Source organism: Athene cunicularia, assembly GCF_003259725.1.
Source record: "Athene cunicularia isolate RWA chromosome 3 unlocalized genomic scaffold, athCun1 chr3_part1, whole genome shotgun sequence".
Taxonomy (NCBI): Eukaryota; Metazoa; Chordata; class Aves; order Strigiformes; family Strigidae; genus Athene; species Athene cunicularia.
The window spans coordinates 69,220,878-69,237,746 of record NW_020799097.1 but is presented as its reverse complement, the minus strand read 5'-3'; the positions used below and the strand labels follow the sequence as shown (position 1 = coordinate 69,237,746).

Genomic DNA, 16,869 nt, shown 5'->3' with positions numbered 1-16,869 from the left:
TGGACTCAAGACATAGATTTTCAAGATTCTGACACACCTAGACAAGATAACAATGAGAGATAAATAAGAAATGTACATAACCAGAGAAAAACTTTAACTTGCAAAAATTTGCTATTTGCATTTCTCTAAGCTAATGTGTGGGGCTACAGTAGTGGACCTGTTTGTATTAAGGGAGCCCTGTCAGGAATTACCAAGGTGTTGTACATTATTTGTTTCAGTCCTACCATCACTTCTAAACAACAGCTTTCATCTCCTATATCTGACTCCTGTCATACTAATAATTTCATGCACTAGGGGAACATACAGCCTCTTGTCTCTTCCACAGGTCTCTAGAGCAGGGACTGACAGAAACATTAAGCGGAGTTTCTTAAATCCATCCATATTCTGCCTCCATCAGCACGGGTCCTGACCCCAGGAAGTCATTTCCTTACAGTCTTGTTTGATGTCCCCACATAATTTGAAAGTTTAAAAACAGTCTCTTTCCAGAAAGCAACAATTTCAAAATTGTCTGACACAACTCCCAGAAGAGCTCATCTGTGCTCAGACCAAATGCTGTATCAGAAGAAATGCTTAGAAAAGGTCTGCCTTCAGTGCACTCTCCATCCACGTTTGGTGAATATCTTCATCCAGGTGAAGTTTCAGGAGACTTGATTACAGTATAAATAGAAAAAATAAGAGAGAGAAACAGTAGGGTGGAGAAAAAATGAATTTGCTAGTTATGGGTTTAGGATAACTACATAGCTGCAGAACTTCTATGCAAGGATAAGTATCTTCTAGGATGTCTGGTCAGGTTGAACAACCACTTAACAATAATTGCAGATCTTTGAAGAGAACTTGTCAGGCTATTTGTTACATGCAACATTTACTGTAAGTTTAGTCTTTGTCCCAGGTAGGCACCCAGACTTCGTTGGTTTTAATGTGCTCCCTAATTACATTTTTCTTTTTGTTTGAACAATAGTTCATAAGTTGAAAAACCTTTTTTAGCTTTTGATTCAGTTATTTGTGATATGTTAGTCCTATTGCTTATGACTGTATTTTTCTAAAGTAACAAAAATATCAAACATCAGCATAATCCTGAAAGTTAAAACTGGAGCACAATAAAACTAGGTTGCAAGAAGAAAAAATTACAGAGTTCATATGGGTACTATTACCAATTTAAGGAAATGAGAAAGCCAGCCTGATGCTCCTTCTGCTTTTAGCGCACTGTGGGGAGTTCTGGGTTCCCCAGAGGTGGCTCCACTCAACTGATTTGCAAAGACGCAATGAGCCACTTGCTTTTAGAGGTTGGGTTGCTTTTTTTTTTTTCCCCTCCTAGAAAGGAACAGCCTTGTGTAAAGTACCTGGGCATCTGCAATACCTTGGCAGGATGAGACACCTCAGAATGAATTCGCAAAGGCAGCAGCCCATGTATGAGGCTCCTTAGCAGCTTTGGTCAACTTAAGTCCAAGCCATTGGTCCTTCATCTCCTGCTTTCTGGTAATGTGTTTCTACTATGTGGGAACCCAAAGCAAGTATTTGTTGTGGCAGAAAACTAACTCTGTAGAAACAAATTATTAATTGTCAGATGGATTAACTGTGTGAACTGATTCACTATGGTCACTTATATGTGGTAGGGAGAGAGGAGCAGCAGTTCTGGCTTAGACCAGTTTAAGCTGCTGCACAACCAGGAGTGGAGGGCTAGTGATCAAGAGCACTCTTTACCCTGTTCCCTCCCAGGACTGAGAAACCCAGTCTGAACTGCAGAAAGACTGAGATTTGCAGCCATGGCCCTCTTCTAGATTTAGGACCCTGAATCATTCCTTTTAAAAACACATTAAGGACTAGGATATGCTTTGAAAAAGAAAACACTGGATGCGCTTTCTTGCTTTTATTCAGTATTGCAACGATTAAATCATGTGGCTCCCATACTCTTTAATGCTTAGAACAGGGCAGAACTGCTCCCAGGTGAACACTGCAATGGTGGGTACTTTGCTGCATCTCTGGCTAATTATACTTTAACTGATGGGGTTTGGGGTAGGTTTTCTTGCAAAGCAGCATAGTGTCAACAGGAATAGTGGAGACTGTTTCTCCCTTTGACTATCTTCAGGACAAAAAACTGGTGGTTAGGGCAGGCTTCTTAAATGGGGAGGGGAAGGTTTGAACTCCCTCAGTGTCTCACATCCTGGCCAGAGCTGTCCCTCCTGCTATATTTTACAAAAGAAAAATGGAGAAAATGGCACCTGTTTTGGTGAGGGCAGGAGAGATGAAACAACAAAAAAACTCACTTCTGACCAGCCTTCTTCTCTGGCTGTGTTTTGGAATGACAGTTAGTTTGTGTCTTGTGTTTTGTGATGAGCTCAGCTCTTTTAGGAAATGAGAAGCACACACTCAGCATGTCTCCTGGACCGAGCTCCTCTGGGATCTCAGGCAGAAAACGTGTCCTGATGAGAGATGGTTGTGACTTAGTTAGCTGGAAGAAGTTCCAGGCATGAGTAATAGGCACTTAAGGCACTTGACTGGTGGAATTTTGCTACATAAGGGTGTGAGGGCAATGGGATGATGCGCGTTCTTAGATACAGAGGACTGAAAGCCAAGTGCTAGTTTGGATGTCTAATCTCTGTAGCAGACTGGGGCCAAGGTGCATACAGCAGCTACTGTCATCCCATCTCGAGTAAAGAAGACGATAAACTCTTCTTTGCCTATCTCTATGCTAGGCCAGTTCAACTTATGCACAAATATACCTCATCCTGGAAGGCTGCATGTAAAATAGAGCTGCAGGAAATGTTTAAAACAAGTGAAATATTTTAATTGCAGGGGTTTTTTTGTTTTTCTTCTGTTTAAAAACTAGGTTTTCCTCAAAAGGATGACAACTAGCAATGCCTCTGTTCCTAAAAATATGGAGACCTTAGATTTGATCTCAGAATGTATATTCAGACATTACTGAAACAGCCACTTTCTGTTTACCAGAGGGTTGGTACTCAGGACACCAGTGTTGCCAATATCTATACTACTGTAATATTTATTCATCTTTCATAAACAGAATTTATGAAAAATAATATTAGGGAAAATTTGGATGGTGGAAAATGGCGCGCTTTTTAGAAACAATGAAACAAAAACAGTTTTTAAATGTTAAGGGTATTGATCAGAATAAAATGAAATTTTGAATTATCTCTAACAGCAATAAAATCTTTGGGACACTTGTGGTTGGCTCAATAGTACCTTTTTCCTTAGTACCTTGGTCCTATAATAGAACGCATGCGGTGGATTAAGAAAGGCCTCCAGAAGGCTTGCCATGTAAAGCAAATCTAGGAATGGAATGAGTTTTTATTGCTATCAAAAGTTATCTGCTTTCTTTCTCTTCATGTGCAGATCTCCAGATCCAAAGAATGCACAGCTTCGGAAAAGCTGATCTCCCTTCTATTCGAGATAGCTGTCTGCTCTTACTTAGCCAGAGGTGTCTTACTTATTCTGAGTGTGTGTAAGATTACAAAGAAGAAGAGGAAATAGAAGTGTTATCCAGTTGTTAGTTCTGATCTGTTATTTCCAGATCAAGGAAACTTAGTTGAATGGCACAGAGTTTTGAGTGCTTCAAGAGAAGATCTAGTTGCAGACAGAAAAGGAAAACTGAACCTGGGGTTTGTGGTGGGTTTCTTCTGTTGCTCTGGTTTTGTCCATATGTCATTAAATACTGCACGTAAAGGAATTATTTTAGGTTTTTAACATTTTTTTTTGAAAGCAGGACTTGAGGAAAATATTTCTTAATATTAAGGCTGAACCAACATCTCCTTATAAAGACTGAATTCCTCAGATGCTACAAATATCTTCCAATAATCAAAAGCTATTAGAAATCAGCTTTTATTTTAAAAAGTGACTAATACATTTCTTCCATTGTCCTCAATGCTTACTATAAAATTCTTCAGTATCTCCTACTTCTTTTTCTAGCTCTTTGATGTTGGACTTCTTTTTCCCACAACATGTTCCCCTACTGCCTTAAGTCTACACTGGCACCCATGTAGTCAGTTGACTGTTGGTGAGATCTTGCTCTTTTTGGCCTCTCATCCACGGGTGAATGGATTTCTTCTTCTTGATGTTGCACTGGTGGTTTAAATTGATTGGTTATCTCCTCTCCAAATTTTCCTCTCTGCTTTGTACCATAATCTTTCAAATCACTTTGTTCCCAACCTTTTAAACTTCAGTCACCATCAGCTACTCTCTTCTTCATTTACCATCTCATCTGTTGCAAAATTCTGTTGTTCATTTTTCAGAGCGCTAAAACCCTCTCTCCTTCCCATTTCCATAGCAAAACGCCTCCCTCTACCCCAACTTTTACTTTTCAGCGCCCTACTCTCCTATTCCATGCTTCCAAGATTGTATCACTGTAGTCATTTAATTCATTTTCTTCATTGTTTTTTTTCTTCACTAACTAGCATCCATACTCATGTTCTCACTTCAGTACCTTTCCTTACTATCTAACATTATGATCTCGATGTCTATTATGCCTGTTCCTTGCCCTTTTTCACTTTAAAGGTCCTTTTAACATCTCTGTGTTTTCTCATTCTCTGGTTATTATTTCTGCTCTTGAGATTTATTCATTTTCCTGGGAGATCTGGATAGCCAATTCTGAGGTGTATGCATTCTAAAATTTTTCTGTAGACCATCCCTGCCAATAATTCCCTCTTCTGCTACCCAAGTTCAGCAGTTCTTGCCTCAGGATGTAAGCAGGGAAACAGCTGGAGAGCCAGGGGCAAAAAGGCTCACAATGAATATAAATGTGGCATAAAAAGTTCTTTGGATCTTAAGGAAGGGCTGTATGCAAGGCAATGAAACAATATTTAGCATCTCAATAGAAGATTCATCCCACTTAGTGAATAGGATAAACTTCTGTTCTCTGTGGAGCTGACTCAAGCACTTCCTCCTGCAGGGAAATTTTCGTAGTTTTGTGGAAAGAAGTAGTCAGAATTAAATTGAACCACCTGCACGTTTGGTCACAAAGTACGATTTTGCAGATTTTTCTGCTAGGGTGGAGGCCTGTGTTCATGTTTATTGTTTCATTGTGTGGAAATGCAGGAAGAAGCTTTGCCTTGCAATTACTGATTTAGATTAACATGGTTCCTCACTGGGCTAGACCTGTGGGCAAGTACTATGACAGTTTTGCAGAGAATATTTTTTATTCCATCTTTTAGGATACAGTAGGACCAAGCATCTTAAGAAGGTATGTGTCGGCTCTTACTGTCAGATTACTGACCCTCTATATCACTGCAGACCTACTTTTAACCTTTCCATTCTCATTAATATTCTAGAACAAGTTATATGTACTTCTCAAAAACAATCTAAATATCTCAACATTTCTTGAATTTTCTTTCTCTGGCTTCACCAGAATTTACAGCCTCATTTGCTATAATTTTGCTATGACTGATGACTACTGGAGAAAAACTGACAAAGTTTAGATATTCTTGCCAACAATATTCCATCTAAAGCCACACCTGAAATGTTGATTTTGGCGAGTTGAAATTAGTTTAGAGTCCTAGCAAGAATAAACATGTGCTGTGGAAACTTTCTGTCTGTTTTTGAGAAGCTTTGCTTACAAGGGGACAAAACCCACAAGTCCCTGCTGGCTGTAAGCATGGCAAGTTCCCATGGTCCACTCACGCTGCTGTCTTGTGATCAAGATGACAAGATTTCTTGTGCTTGTGTGTGGTGTAACAATAGCAGCAGGGCCAGGGAGGCTCAGGCACTCAGGCCTGAGTGGGATGTGGACTGCCTGATGGAGTAACCATCCACTGGACACTCAAAAGAAAGTGTTTATCACTTGGGCACCCGGACCAACTTGGTGTTCTCCCCAGTTGTCTGTGGGGGGTGTCTGAGCTCCAGACTGGCCTTTAACAAATAGAGTACACATACCTACAGCCTTGGGGTAGCTGCTTTTCTGATCACAGGATGTTTTCTAACACACGTAGATAACACTCACGACACATGTTGCCCACTGGTATGCCACCCATGTAACATCTTTCAAAGGAGATGGGGATGGAAGCGTTTCAGTGTGCTAATAGCACTGACCTGTATATTTCCATTATACATCACTCAGAATCAGTGACGAGGCATTCAAAATCTGAAACAGCCTGCAAGCGAAATTTAGATGGTTTCTGAATATCTTTATGTCTGTTTGAACAATATAACTTTTTTAAAATATAAAAAATAAACTGATGTTACATTACAATTGCATTTGAGGGGGGGTGGGGGGTAGCATACAGCCACCCTAAGTTTGGGCACAGCCAAATTTTGTTTCCTAGTGAGATCCCTGTCCCGAGATAGGGCTGAATATTTTTTTCAGTGCATAGTAACAGGTAGGATGATAGCAAGTGGAATAAAGAATATGGCATGCTTATTGTCAGTTCAAACCTTTTCTTGGCTGTAAAGACAACTTTTCAGATATGAGTGTGAAATCCTCATAAAGCAGCATGATCTGTTTCTATTCAAGTCTGCAAGTGGGTCAACAATACCTAGTTCATAACAGAATTGAACTCTCATAGAATAATAGTCATAGAATGGTTTGGGTCGAAAGGGACATTAAAGACCATCTAGTCCCAACCCCCTTGCCATGGGCAGGGACACCTTCCATAGACCAGGTTGCTCAAAGCCCCATCCAGCCTGGCCTGGAACACTGCCAGGGAGGGGGCAGCCACAGCTTCTCTGGGCAACCTGTGCCAGTGTCTCACCACCCTCATAGGAAAGAATTTCTTCCTCATGTCCAATCTAAATCTACTATCTTTCAGTTTGAAGCCATTACCCCTCGTTCTGTCCCTACACTCCTTGATAAAGTCCCTCCCCATCTTTCCTGTAGCCCCCTTTAAGTACTGGAAGGCCACTAAAGGTCTCCCCAGAGCCTTCTCTTTTCTAGGCTGAACAACCCCAACTCTCTCATCCTGTCCTCGTAGGGGACAGGCTGATAATCATCAGCAAATTCATCCTAGTGGCCCAGATTCTTCATTTCCTTGATAAATGTTTAATTTTCTCCTGTAATTTGACTTTTCTTTTGAAGGTGACTCATACAGCAACAAATCAAAGTGATGACATTTTTGTTTGTCCTGTGCAATCTCGTGTAGGTGATCCGAAGCATTTGCCGCACACACTTGCTGTTGAGGGAACCCTGATCTTCTAGACTAATATCTAAGTGTCTACATTAATAGTTTATTTATCTAGTCTTCCAAGATGCCAAGATTGAGAAGCACTCATAAGTAACTTACGGAATTTTCCTGAAAAAGCCGTTTTGTCTGAGAAGAGAAATTTAACTGATAATGAAGCTTTCTTGTATCCAAATCAACATGGAAATGTATTTTGGTGTTAGAGAAAAAATAAAAGACACTTCCCCTCTCCCCCCCCCAGTTTATGTAGGTGAGTCTTTTGTTACACACATGTTCTCATGCGCTTTGTTGCCACTATTCACAGCAAGGATCGCACTGCATCACAGCACTGAAACTCAAGTAGCACACTTCTAAGATTTCCTTAGGTATTAGCTGCATCTTGGACACTCCCTAGCAAGGGATCCCCTTTACATAAATGGCAGTGAGAAGATGGTCATGGAGTAGTCACGCACCCTACTGCATTCCTACTTCAGGGTGCTCCACAGATGAAGTTATGAAGGGAAAGGGCTGGAAGAGGGGTTCTGTGATTGGAAGGAGTGCTGCTGCCATGGCATTTGAGCCCCCTTTCTTTACAAGATACAAACATTTTGCATTTTGAGGGTTCCCTCCATCTTCTGATGTCTGATCTAAAGTGTTACTGGGACAAAGGGGAGGGAGATGAGTGTGTCAGGTGGACAAATGGAAGGGAGGGAGACCAATGTAATACGGATGATTTCACAAGAGCAAACAAGAATAAGCTGTCTTGGAAGAAATGTGGCTGGAAATGAGAAAAAAGTTTTTAACAGGAGCTCTGGAAGGCTTTTGAGTAAGAATAGATGTGTAAAAAAGCCTTCCTCCTTTTAATACGAACTTGATTCAGAAAAGGAAGGAAAGGTAAGAACTGGTTGCTGGAAATAGCCAGAGACTGGGATGCAATTAGTCGGGGTGTTTCCTCCGGTCTATGTTCTTATTTCCAGTGTTCCTAAAGCTACTACTAAGCCACCTGCTGGAAGTGGCCACACTAATGAAAAGCAGTCTAATCCAGAGAGCTGCTGAGCACACGCTGCCAGCCTGGTTTGATAGCAGTTGATTTGCTTGGCACTCTGCTGGATACACTCTGTACCTTAGAGGATAGGACTGTAGCACAATTTAAAACAGTCTCTCACCTACATAGCTCCAGGTTTAACATAGAAAAAAAAAAAAAAAAAAAAAAAAAAAAATTGTATTTAAAACTTAAAATACTGTCTTTAGGTGATTCCTGCTAGTATCACAGCATGGGATGCCGTCAAAGTCAAGGTGTCTCAGGTCTTCAGTCCCCTTGTCGCATATGATCTCACTGTCTAGCAGAACAGTTCCTACTTAACAGAGCCTTGCAATCACGTTTGAAATATAACTGATGGTTAGGATTGCATGTAAGAATAGTTTCTGTCACAGAAGTCCATTCAAGTTAATGGGAAAGTGCCTTAAACACTAATAGCAATTCAATTACTTGGAGTCTTAAAACCCCTGTGAACCTTAAACGAACTGAATCCAGATGCATCTACAGCTGGGTCTACAATAAATTACACTTTCAGCCAAATTTAGTCTTCTTGCACTAAAGTTCTTTTAGACCATATTTACTTGAATTCAAAGAGACCTTTCCCCCCATCTTTAAAGAGACATGCAGGAACTTTTTCTTTTCATTAAGAAATAAACTACATTGCATTTACTTGGGCCACCAGCATATTTCAGGGCAAATTTACTGGAGGGGTTGATTGGTGGCAGATTATGCCACAGCCCATGGATGTGTTCTCTCACTGTGGTAAGCAGAAGGCAGTTAATTCAAAGTATCTTATGCTAATTTACAAAAAATACATATATAAAAGCATATATGAAGTATATGATGATACAGACTGATTAAAGCATCTCCCCTAGATGAAGCTCTGATCAAGCCCAAGAATGCAGTGTTGTTAAAATTCAGTGATCTGTGGTTGGAAAAGGTATGCTACATTCATTACTAGAATTAGGCATGAGTTAACTAGTTACTCCACTCTCTGTTATAACCTGTAAAAACATTTTTTTGTATGTATTATAACTGTGATATTACGGGATCTTTTATCATAAAAACCTAACAACCAAGCCAAAAGAAATGTGCAGATGATTTTTTTATACTTAGTTTGGTAAAGCTAGGACAGGTGTTTGACTGACTTTACTGTATTGGAGTCACCTCCTTTTATGAGGATGACAGATCTAGAGGTAATGGCTTAACGGATCACAAAAATCCCTGGTTGTTTCAAAGAACTGATGAACTGAATGTCAGCAGAAGGTACCATGCTACCAGCTACATGCTTCCATTTTCTCTTTCTGATTTTTTAAATGCAGGGCTATATTGCTCAGCCATCCAACGTTTTCATGTTTTTGAAGACTTTTGCTTACTGAAGATTTTTTTTTTTTTCTAACATGGCCATAACTAATACTTTTCATATTGATATTCAGATTACATATTTAAGGGAACAGTGTAATTATATTGGGTGTGTTTTGCTTTGGTTATCTTCAAAATGTTTAAGAATATTTGATTAGAAAGACTGACTTCTGATTCAACAGCAAATTCCCATTTTTATCCTGGAGATTTTCCGGATGTGGAGATTTTCTGGATCTTATGTTCCCTCTGATGTTTTATATATGAGCATTACTTCGGTAAAAGGGAAGACATCAAGTGGAGTGGGAGACAAGATTCTTAATGTTAAATTTTGATCCCTGAAATCAACAAGAATTTTGAATTTTGCCCCTTATATTTAATTTCTTCATCTGCCACTATTTTACTGTGTGATCCTGTAATCGCTTAATTGATATGTATCTGTATTTCTTTTCTGTGAAACAGCAGCGTTGTTCTCTCAGCATGCAGAGATGATGTGGTTGTTTGAAAAGTGAGCTTGTAGAAAAGATGGCATGAAGGGACAATTATCTTAAAACACTTACTAGGTCTAAATCCCAGAAATCTGAAAAGAGAGTAACAGCCTTTTCATAATGTGTTCTGTATTTGTTCTCAATGCTTACTAAATTGTCTAGATTCTCAAGAGAATAGTAATACGATGGATAGTTCCCTCCTCTTTTACTGTTTTTGAACTTTCTGGATTCTCTATTTTCTTAAAAGTTCCTGAAATGTCACCTACTTTTATACACTGTATGAAACCAGGTCACAGTATTTGTCACAGCATTATATGCCTGACCAAGAAAAATTTTCACTAGAAGTCACACAAGGTATATAATTTTCCTATAATATCATGCACATATACAGATATGAACCACTCCCCTTTCCTAAAGTTTGTTTGAACAATTCTCTCTTCTGTTATGTATGAAAGAAATTAATATTGAACTTAAATCACACCCACCTCATCCCACAGATTGGATAGAATATTAATAGTAATCAACACATGACGGACTTGAATGAACTCAATCTAATTAAAGCCATTCAATATGAGTTATGCTAAATACAAATTTAAAAACTACATATGAGATCTGTATGAGATGTTTATATTAATACTTCATATAAAATTACCAATTTGATGGCTAAGTTGATGGCTATAACATCAATGTAAATATGCTGACTTCTGTTAGTACACACAACATTGTGGCTGTAGAATAAACATGATAAAAATCAACATGATAAACATTAATTGTATTAAAAACTGATAAATCTTGGTCTGAAATTTAAAACGGGGAATAATTATCAAGCAGGTGTGTTTCTAACTGAATCCTTCAGGAATATGTTCTTTTACACAACCTGACAACCTTTCCCTCTATTGTGAACAAAACAGAAGGAAACACAAAAATCACAAATGCTATTGTTTTGTAGTAGGCGAATAACAAGGGAACAATGTAAGCTAACAAGGACAAATCATTGATTTAAGGTTATCTGGGTCCATTGGTAAGTATATCACAGCAAATGTGGATTTACTTTGCTTGAATCTAATACATGCCTAAAAGAAAGGATGCAGGCCAAAGTCAGAGGCTGGAGGCTACATCCTGAAGATATGTGATGTCTCTGTACTGGAAAGCTAAGCAATCCCAGGGCTTGTTCTCTGGGTCTGAGGCCAAATGGCCAATTTAGTTATATTCATATAATTAGACTGACCTGCTCTGGATGACAGGACAGCCTCAAACAAGCATTTTATTGGGACTGGTCCCTGGACTGTGGTAACTTTCCAGTCAGGTCTGGAACCATTCTAACAATTTAGAGCATAGACGATCAAGTTCTGGTGCACAAGCTCAGGCTTTTATTATTTTACAGAGACACTCTCACAAGAACCGACAGTCATGGCAAATAAACGAAGTGCTCTGCAATCCTGAACCCAAAAGAGCTGTGCTAACTGGGCTATATAAAGCTAAAATCTTAGCCATGTGAAAGCCATGTTACATCTATATTTTTCACTGACTGCTATTGAAACAGTTGTGATGTTTATAAAGAGGGTTATTGATCAATTGAAGCAGTTTAAGTAGAGTGAAGACAATGGTTAAAGGAGTATGGAACATATTTCATGGTAAATGCCCTCCGGGCCACTTAGCTTAAAAATATAATAATTTCAGGATTTCTCAGTTTCTGAGTAGTCTATACTGCAGGATGCAAGATGACATACAGATAGAGAGGTAAAATAAGGTCATTCTATTGCACAGGGCTCCATGTTGCTTTAACTAGATTTTTTGAGTGTCCAAGCTTTGTCGGATATCTCTAGCCTACATTGCAATTTGCAGTGCAGACATAGGCTTTGAGACAGATACAATATGTGATGGTTCTTCTGCAGAGAGAGCTCAGGACAAATCCAATAAACAATCAGATTTCTCTATAATGAATCACTGTGTACTGAATCAATGACCACTGCCCAGTCCTACATGAGATATCAGCTCAAACCTGCCACTTTCATAACTTCCTAATTTATGATGTTGCTGCATTCACTGGGTAGGGGTATCCCTTCTATCCATTTCAAGATCCTTGCTACATGAGTACTTACTTGATCTTTTGTGGTAGCTCTGTGTCTTGATTTTACATATCAAATAATCAGACATAGAATCGAAAACATCATTGTCTATCATGGTTAGCATGATGCTTACCATACCGCTGAGATTCTGATTATTATTACCAGTGGTTTGTTTTTCACATTGTGAGGGTCAGTACACATTTATAAAAATCTCTAAACACAAATAAATATACACATAGCAGTGAAAAAATGCTACCAATTAAACTCTGGTTACCAGATTATCGGATATATCAAGCTTCATCAGTTAGATTATCAGGCCATGATATGACAACTGCCTTACAACAAAGTAGTTTAGACTTAAGCATCAAAATAATTTGTGGATATATTTTTAAACCATTCTATCCGAATGATTAAAAAAAAACTTGCACATCTCACTCCTATCTTCTCAAACCCATCTTGAAAGCTATGAAGTATCTGATTAATACTTTAGGACTTTGTAATTTCTGAAGATAATAAGGCTTGGAAATAAAAGTACCTTTTGGACACTGAGTAATTAGGACCACACTTCCCACCTACATTCATTAAAACGGGGCTACTTGTGAAGACCTTGTACAGGAAGTTATTACTCACTGTTCTTGATTTTCCTATGATGCAAATCATTGAGAAAGCAGCATTTACACCAACCAAAGGGGTGGTGTAATGTGAATATCAGAGAGTATGTTCTGCCTGCAGTGCTGTCATAACAAGGTGAATTGGATAAGAAATTCCTTACTTCAGAAGGTTGCTCTCATTACATAAATGATAAACAGTAGCCATGGTATTAAAAATTTACTATATGTTGCCCTCTAATTTAAGCTTTTAAGACACCAGTGTGTATATGCTGATACTAGTTGGCCAATGGTACTGTGAGAAATACAAGGAGTTCCCAAAGCTCCCTGCTGCGTCTGTGACCTGGCTAGGACACATTGCCTCTGAGGGTGCCCAGTGCTTTGAGCTCTCTCATTTGAAAGCTGTCTGAACTACAGTAGGCATAAAAGTGCTGTGCTAAGGATACCATGACAGCCTTCATCCATGATTCCTGTGGTTTAATTGCTTTATCTCACAGGATTATTTTACTGTAAATGACATGAGTTGCTGATAAATGAAGACACTATTACAGCATACCAGAGCCCAGCAAAACACAACACAGCAAAACGTAACAGAGTAAAACAGCCCAAACCATATTCAGCCTTCCTAAAACAGAGTAAGAGCAAGTCTTGCTTGGGCTTGGGCTTGCACTTAACTAATATTGCAGAGCAAGGTAGCATAGTCTTATGTCACAGACAGGAGTGAGACTTCTACAGCAGGGAGCCCTGACAGAGTGGCAGTCTCCCTTTAAAGGCAGCATTACTGTGGTATACTCTCTGCTAATCTGTACATTCAGAGTTAGGGCTATATAGCTCATGATCTCTCTCATATTTCAACAAGCACAGAGCTAGCATCACTGGAGAGAGCAGCCAAGCAGCTTTAAATGAAGCTGCTTTGATAGCAGTAGCTGCAGAGCTGTGTTAATGCATCGCTCACTAATTTACTCCCTTTCTAACTGAAGAAACTAGGCTAGATAGATAGTGGGTTTTTGCATGGAGAAAGATGTAGTGTTTAAGATGTCTGAGTGTGAGTAATGTGTAATGCTTTCCTTTAGGATTTAAGCTTTTATTAACCTTTTATTTCTATTCCACCTCCTTACTTGTAATTCCCCATATACATTCTGTCTAGAAATTTACTGATTTTGAAGAATTTACTGCCATTTGCTTACAAAGTAAATAATGTATAAAAATTTCAACTGTAAGGTAAGAAGCATTTCATTCATATTTTATAAGCAAGGAACTTAAACCTAATACTCAAAAGTTATATGAATATATGATAGAATCAATCTTAAATTGATTGCATTACTTTTTTTTTTTTTTTTTAATTTAAGCCTAGATTCATTAATATACCAGAACAGCACAAATTATTCAAAGCACACCTGTCATTTAAATTGAGTCTACATCTATTTGGCATCACTGGAGCAGTGCAAAGCAGATAAAGCATGCTAGGGAATCAAGCCCCTACACTGATTTGGAGGACCCACATTTGGCTGAGCCCAGGTTACAGGGTGGCTGGGCAGGAGGAGCAGTGCAGACCCTGAGTTCATCTGTTTGTGTGCTTTAAGTGTTCCCCTAGGTTCCTGCCACAGGCACACTGCACGGCCGCTTCCTTTCTGCATGTCAGAGACAGCAGCAGTGCCAAGTGAAACCTTTTAAGAGCAGATACCCAACTTTGGGTTGAGACACAAAATCTCTGCAGAAAAGATCTCTCTGAATTGATTAAATTGCCAGAGGATTGGAGTCAGACATGCATGCAGCTCCCTATTACAGACCCACGATAGCCAAGACCCACAAAGATGACAAGCTGAAGGGGTGAGCTCCTTTGGAGGATGAAGTAGCCCCCCAGCAGTCAGAAGCAAAGCTACTCACACACACCTACTTATAGCCTGTATAGCTATAGCCATTAGCTATAACCATTAATAGATAAACTTAATTACAACTTTATTTATTTGTTTTTATACCCTATGCACAAGGTTTTAATTAATTAACAGTATAGAAAGTCTGACTGCATTATTTCATTATTAAGAATACTTAAGACAAAAAATACATGCACAAAAATGCTAAATTTCTTGAAGAATTTAGTTTTTAACTAATTTTAACACAAGCCAAGCACATGAATTTTATGTCCTTAGAAAACTCGCTCTGTACTCACAGAACTGAAAGTATGGTGAGGAGAGAATTTTCTTGAAAAAAGCTGAAGCTCAGACCTTGGTACAAGTGCAAAATAAATCCCCACCTGACATCATGGAGACATGATCAGAAGGAAGCTAATGGAATTGTGATGAGCATCTCTGTAAGAGCTAATACTGTTTCACTGAATACACTTCCAGCGTATTCATAAGAATCTCCATATGTTTCATACTTAAAGGCATGCATGTGAAGCATACAAGTAAGAAAGTGCTATTTAAAAGATACTAGCATTGTAAAATTTATTCAAGCTGATATATTTTCTGTGAAGGAAAGTTTATATACTTTATATATATATGGTTTGCCACATATATATACACACATATACACACATATATATGCCACTTATAAGTGGAAATCATTCTCACATTGAGTTTGAGACTGGCTGACATACCTCCTATTTTGTCTTTGTAATGGTACCACTCAGTCTCTTTTAGACTTTTGGGAGATGAGGATTACTGCATCTGAGGTTCCCAGTATTCTATTTTTTGTCAAGGATTTCACAACTCATGTGGGTTTCTACTGTTCTCCACTTGTCCACGTTCTGCTGTGGATTGTGTTGCTCCAAGTTGTGTCTGCTAATGATTTCAAACTGTGAGATCTTCTGGGTCTTTGGGTCCAGATCATGCTTTTGTAGTTCTCTAGTCTCTTATTCCTCTATTATTCTTGTGAGAAAATCAAAGCAGGGCTACAGGTGAGATGAGGGAATCTTCTGTGATGTTGGTCTGGTAATACTCAAGCATGATTCAAATTTAGTAGTACTCTTGGGGAGAAGAACTTGTGTGTGTCGGAGCTCATTCCAAATCAGTGAGATTTTATGGGACATTTAAACTGTACTTTTGAAACTATGAATGTTGTTCAATGTGTACATGTGGAAAGAAGCAATATACTATAATGAACAGAACAATTAGATACACAGAACAATTAGAAGTGATGATCATTCAAATGTACAGCTTTCATATATGTCCCTTGATATATAGCTTGCATTTTGTATTTAGTATACTTCATAAAAATGAAGAATTGCTGTTTGAGAATAACACATTTCATCTTCTTCCCAGGGTAGGTAGAAAACTGGATTAGGATAGGGAATTTTTCAGCAAGCTGTCAGTCAGATTTTGATTCAGATCAATACTGCAGGGAGTTAATTTTCAACAGACAGCTGTTCAGTAGCCTTCTAGAAATGAGTTCCTGGGTTCAGGGCAATTCTTTGTACACAAGTGTCCATGTTGCATAACAAGAAAAAGAATGACTATTCTTATCTGTAGATTTCAACATAAAGACCAAGGGCTGAACATGGCTTTACACCTCTAGGCAGATCTCTCAGCTCAGTGACAGATAAAATGAAGGAACTTGATCTGCCAGCGCTGTGCCTGCTCTGGTGTGAGAGGACACTCCTAGCACCTTGTACAGACACTGCGTGTGCTCCTTGTCACATACGAGAGCTACAGAGCACTGAATGAAATTATCAGGCAGCAGGATCACAGCAAACAAAAGGAAGTACTTTTTCACACAAATCATAATTAAATTGTGGTGCTCAATGCCACAGAATGTGGTTGAGACCAAAGTATAAACAGATAAAAAAAAGGAGCAGAGAAATTCAAGGATTTATTAAATATCATGGTCTGGGAGAAAACCCCAGTTTTAAGAAATCCCTCTACTACAGTTTGCTGGATCTTGAAAGGATATACCAGGAAAAGATTGCTGAATACCAATCTTGTTTCTTATGTTCTTCTCCCTTCAGCATCTGCTAATGACTATAGTCAGAGTCAGGATATTGGACTAGATGTCCAACTCACTATAGCAATTTTTTTGATCGTATGCATTTAATCAAATTATATTCTTATTTTGGCTACTTAAAAGGATCTAAGGCCCTAATGGAGAAAGGCATTGAAATGGCTAATGCTCCCCTATTTTAGGGAAGTAAGTACTTGAGTGTATCATAGCCTCAGATCTCAGGCCGTAAACTTATTGGGGTGGGGCACATGTATCTTTTACTGCGAC

The 16,869-nt window shown here is 38.8% G+C and overlaps 1 protein-coding gene across 2 annotated transcripts in view; it reads right to left on the bottom strand.

Moving 5' to 3' along the window:
* RGS17 (regulator of G protein signaling 17) overlaps positions 1 to 15,708 on the bottom strand; it is a 71,417-nt gene extending 55,709 nt beyond the window's left edge. The window contains exon 1 of one of the 2 annotated variants that reach the window (XM_026844877.1): positions 15,237 to 15,708. The gene's annotated coding sequence lies outside the window, so the exon portion shown is untranslated. The remainder of the gene's footprint in view (positions 1 to 15,236) is intronic. The other variant, XM_026844876.1, reaches the window with a different exon arrangement.
* Between the last annotated feature and the right edge of the window lie 1,161 nt (positions 15,709 to 16,869).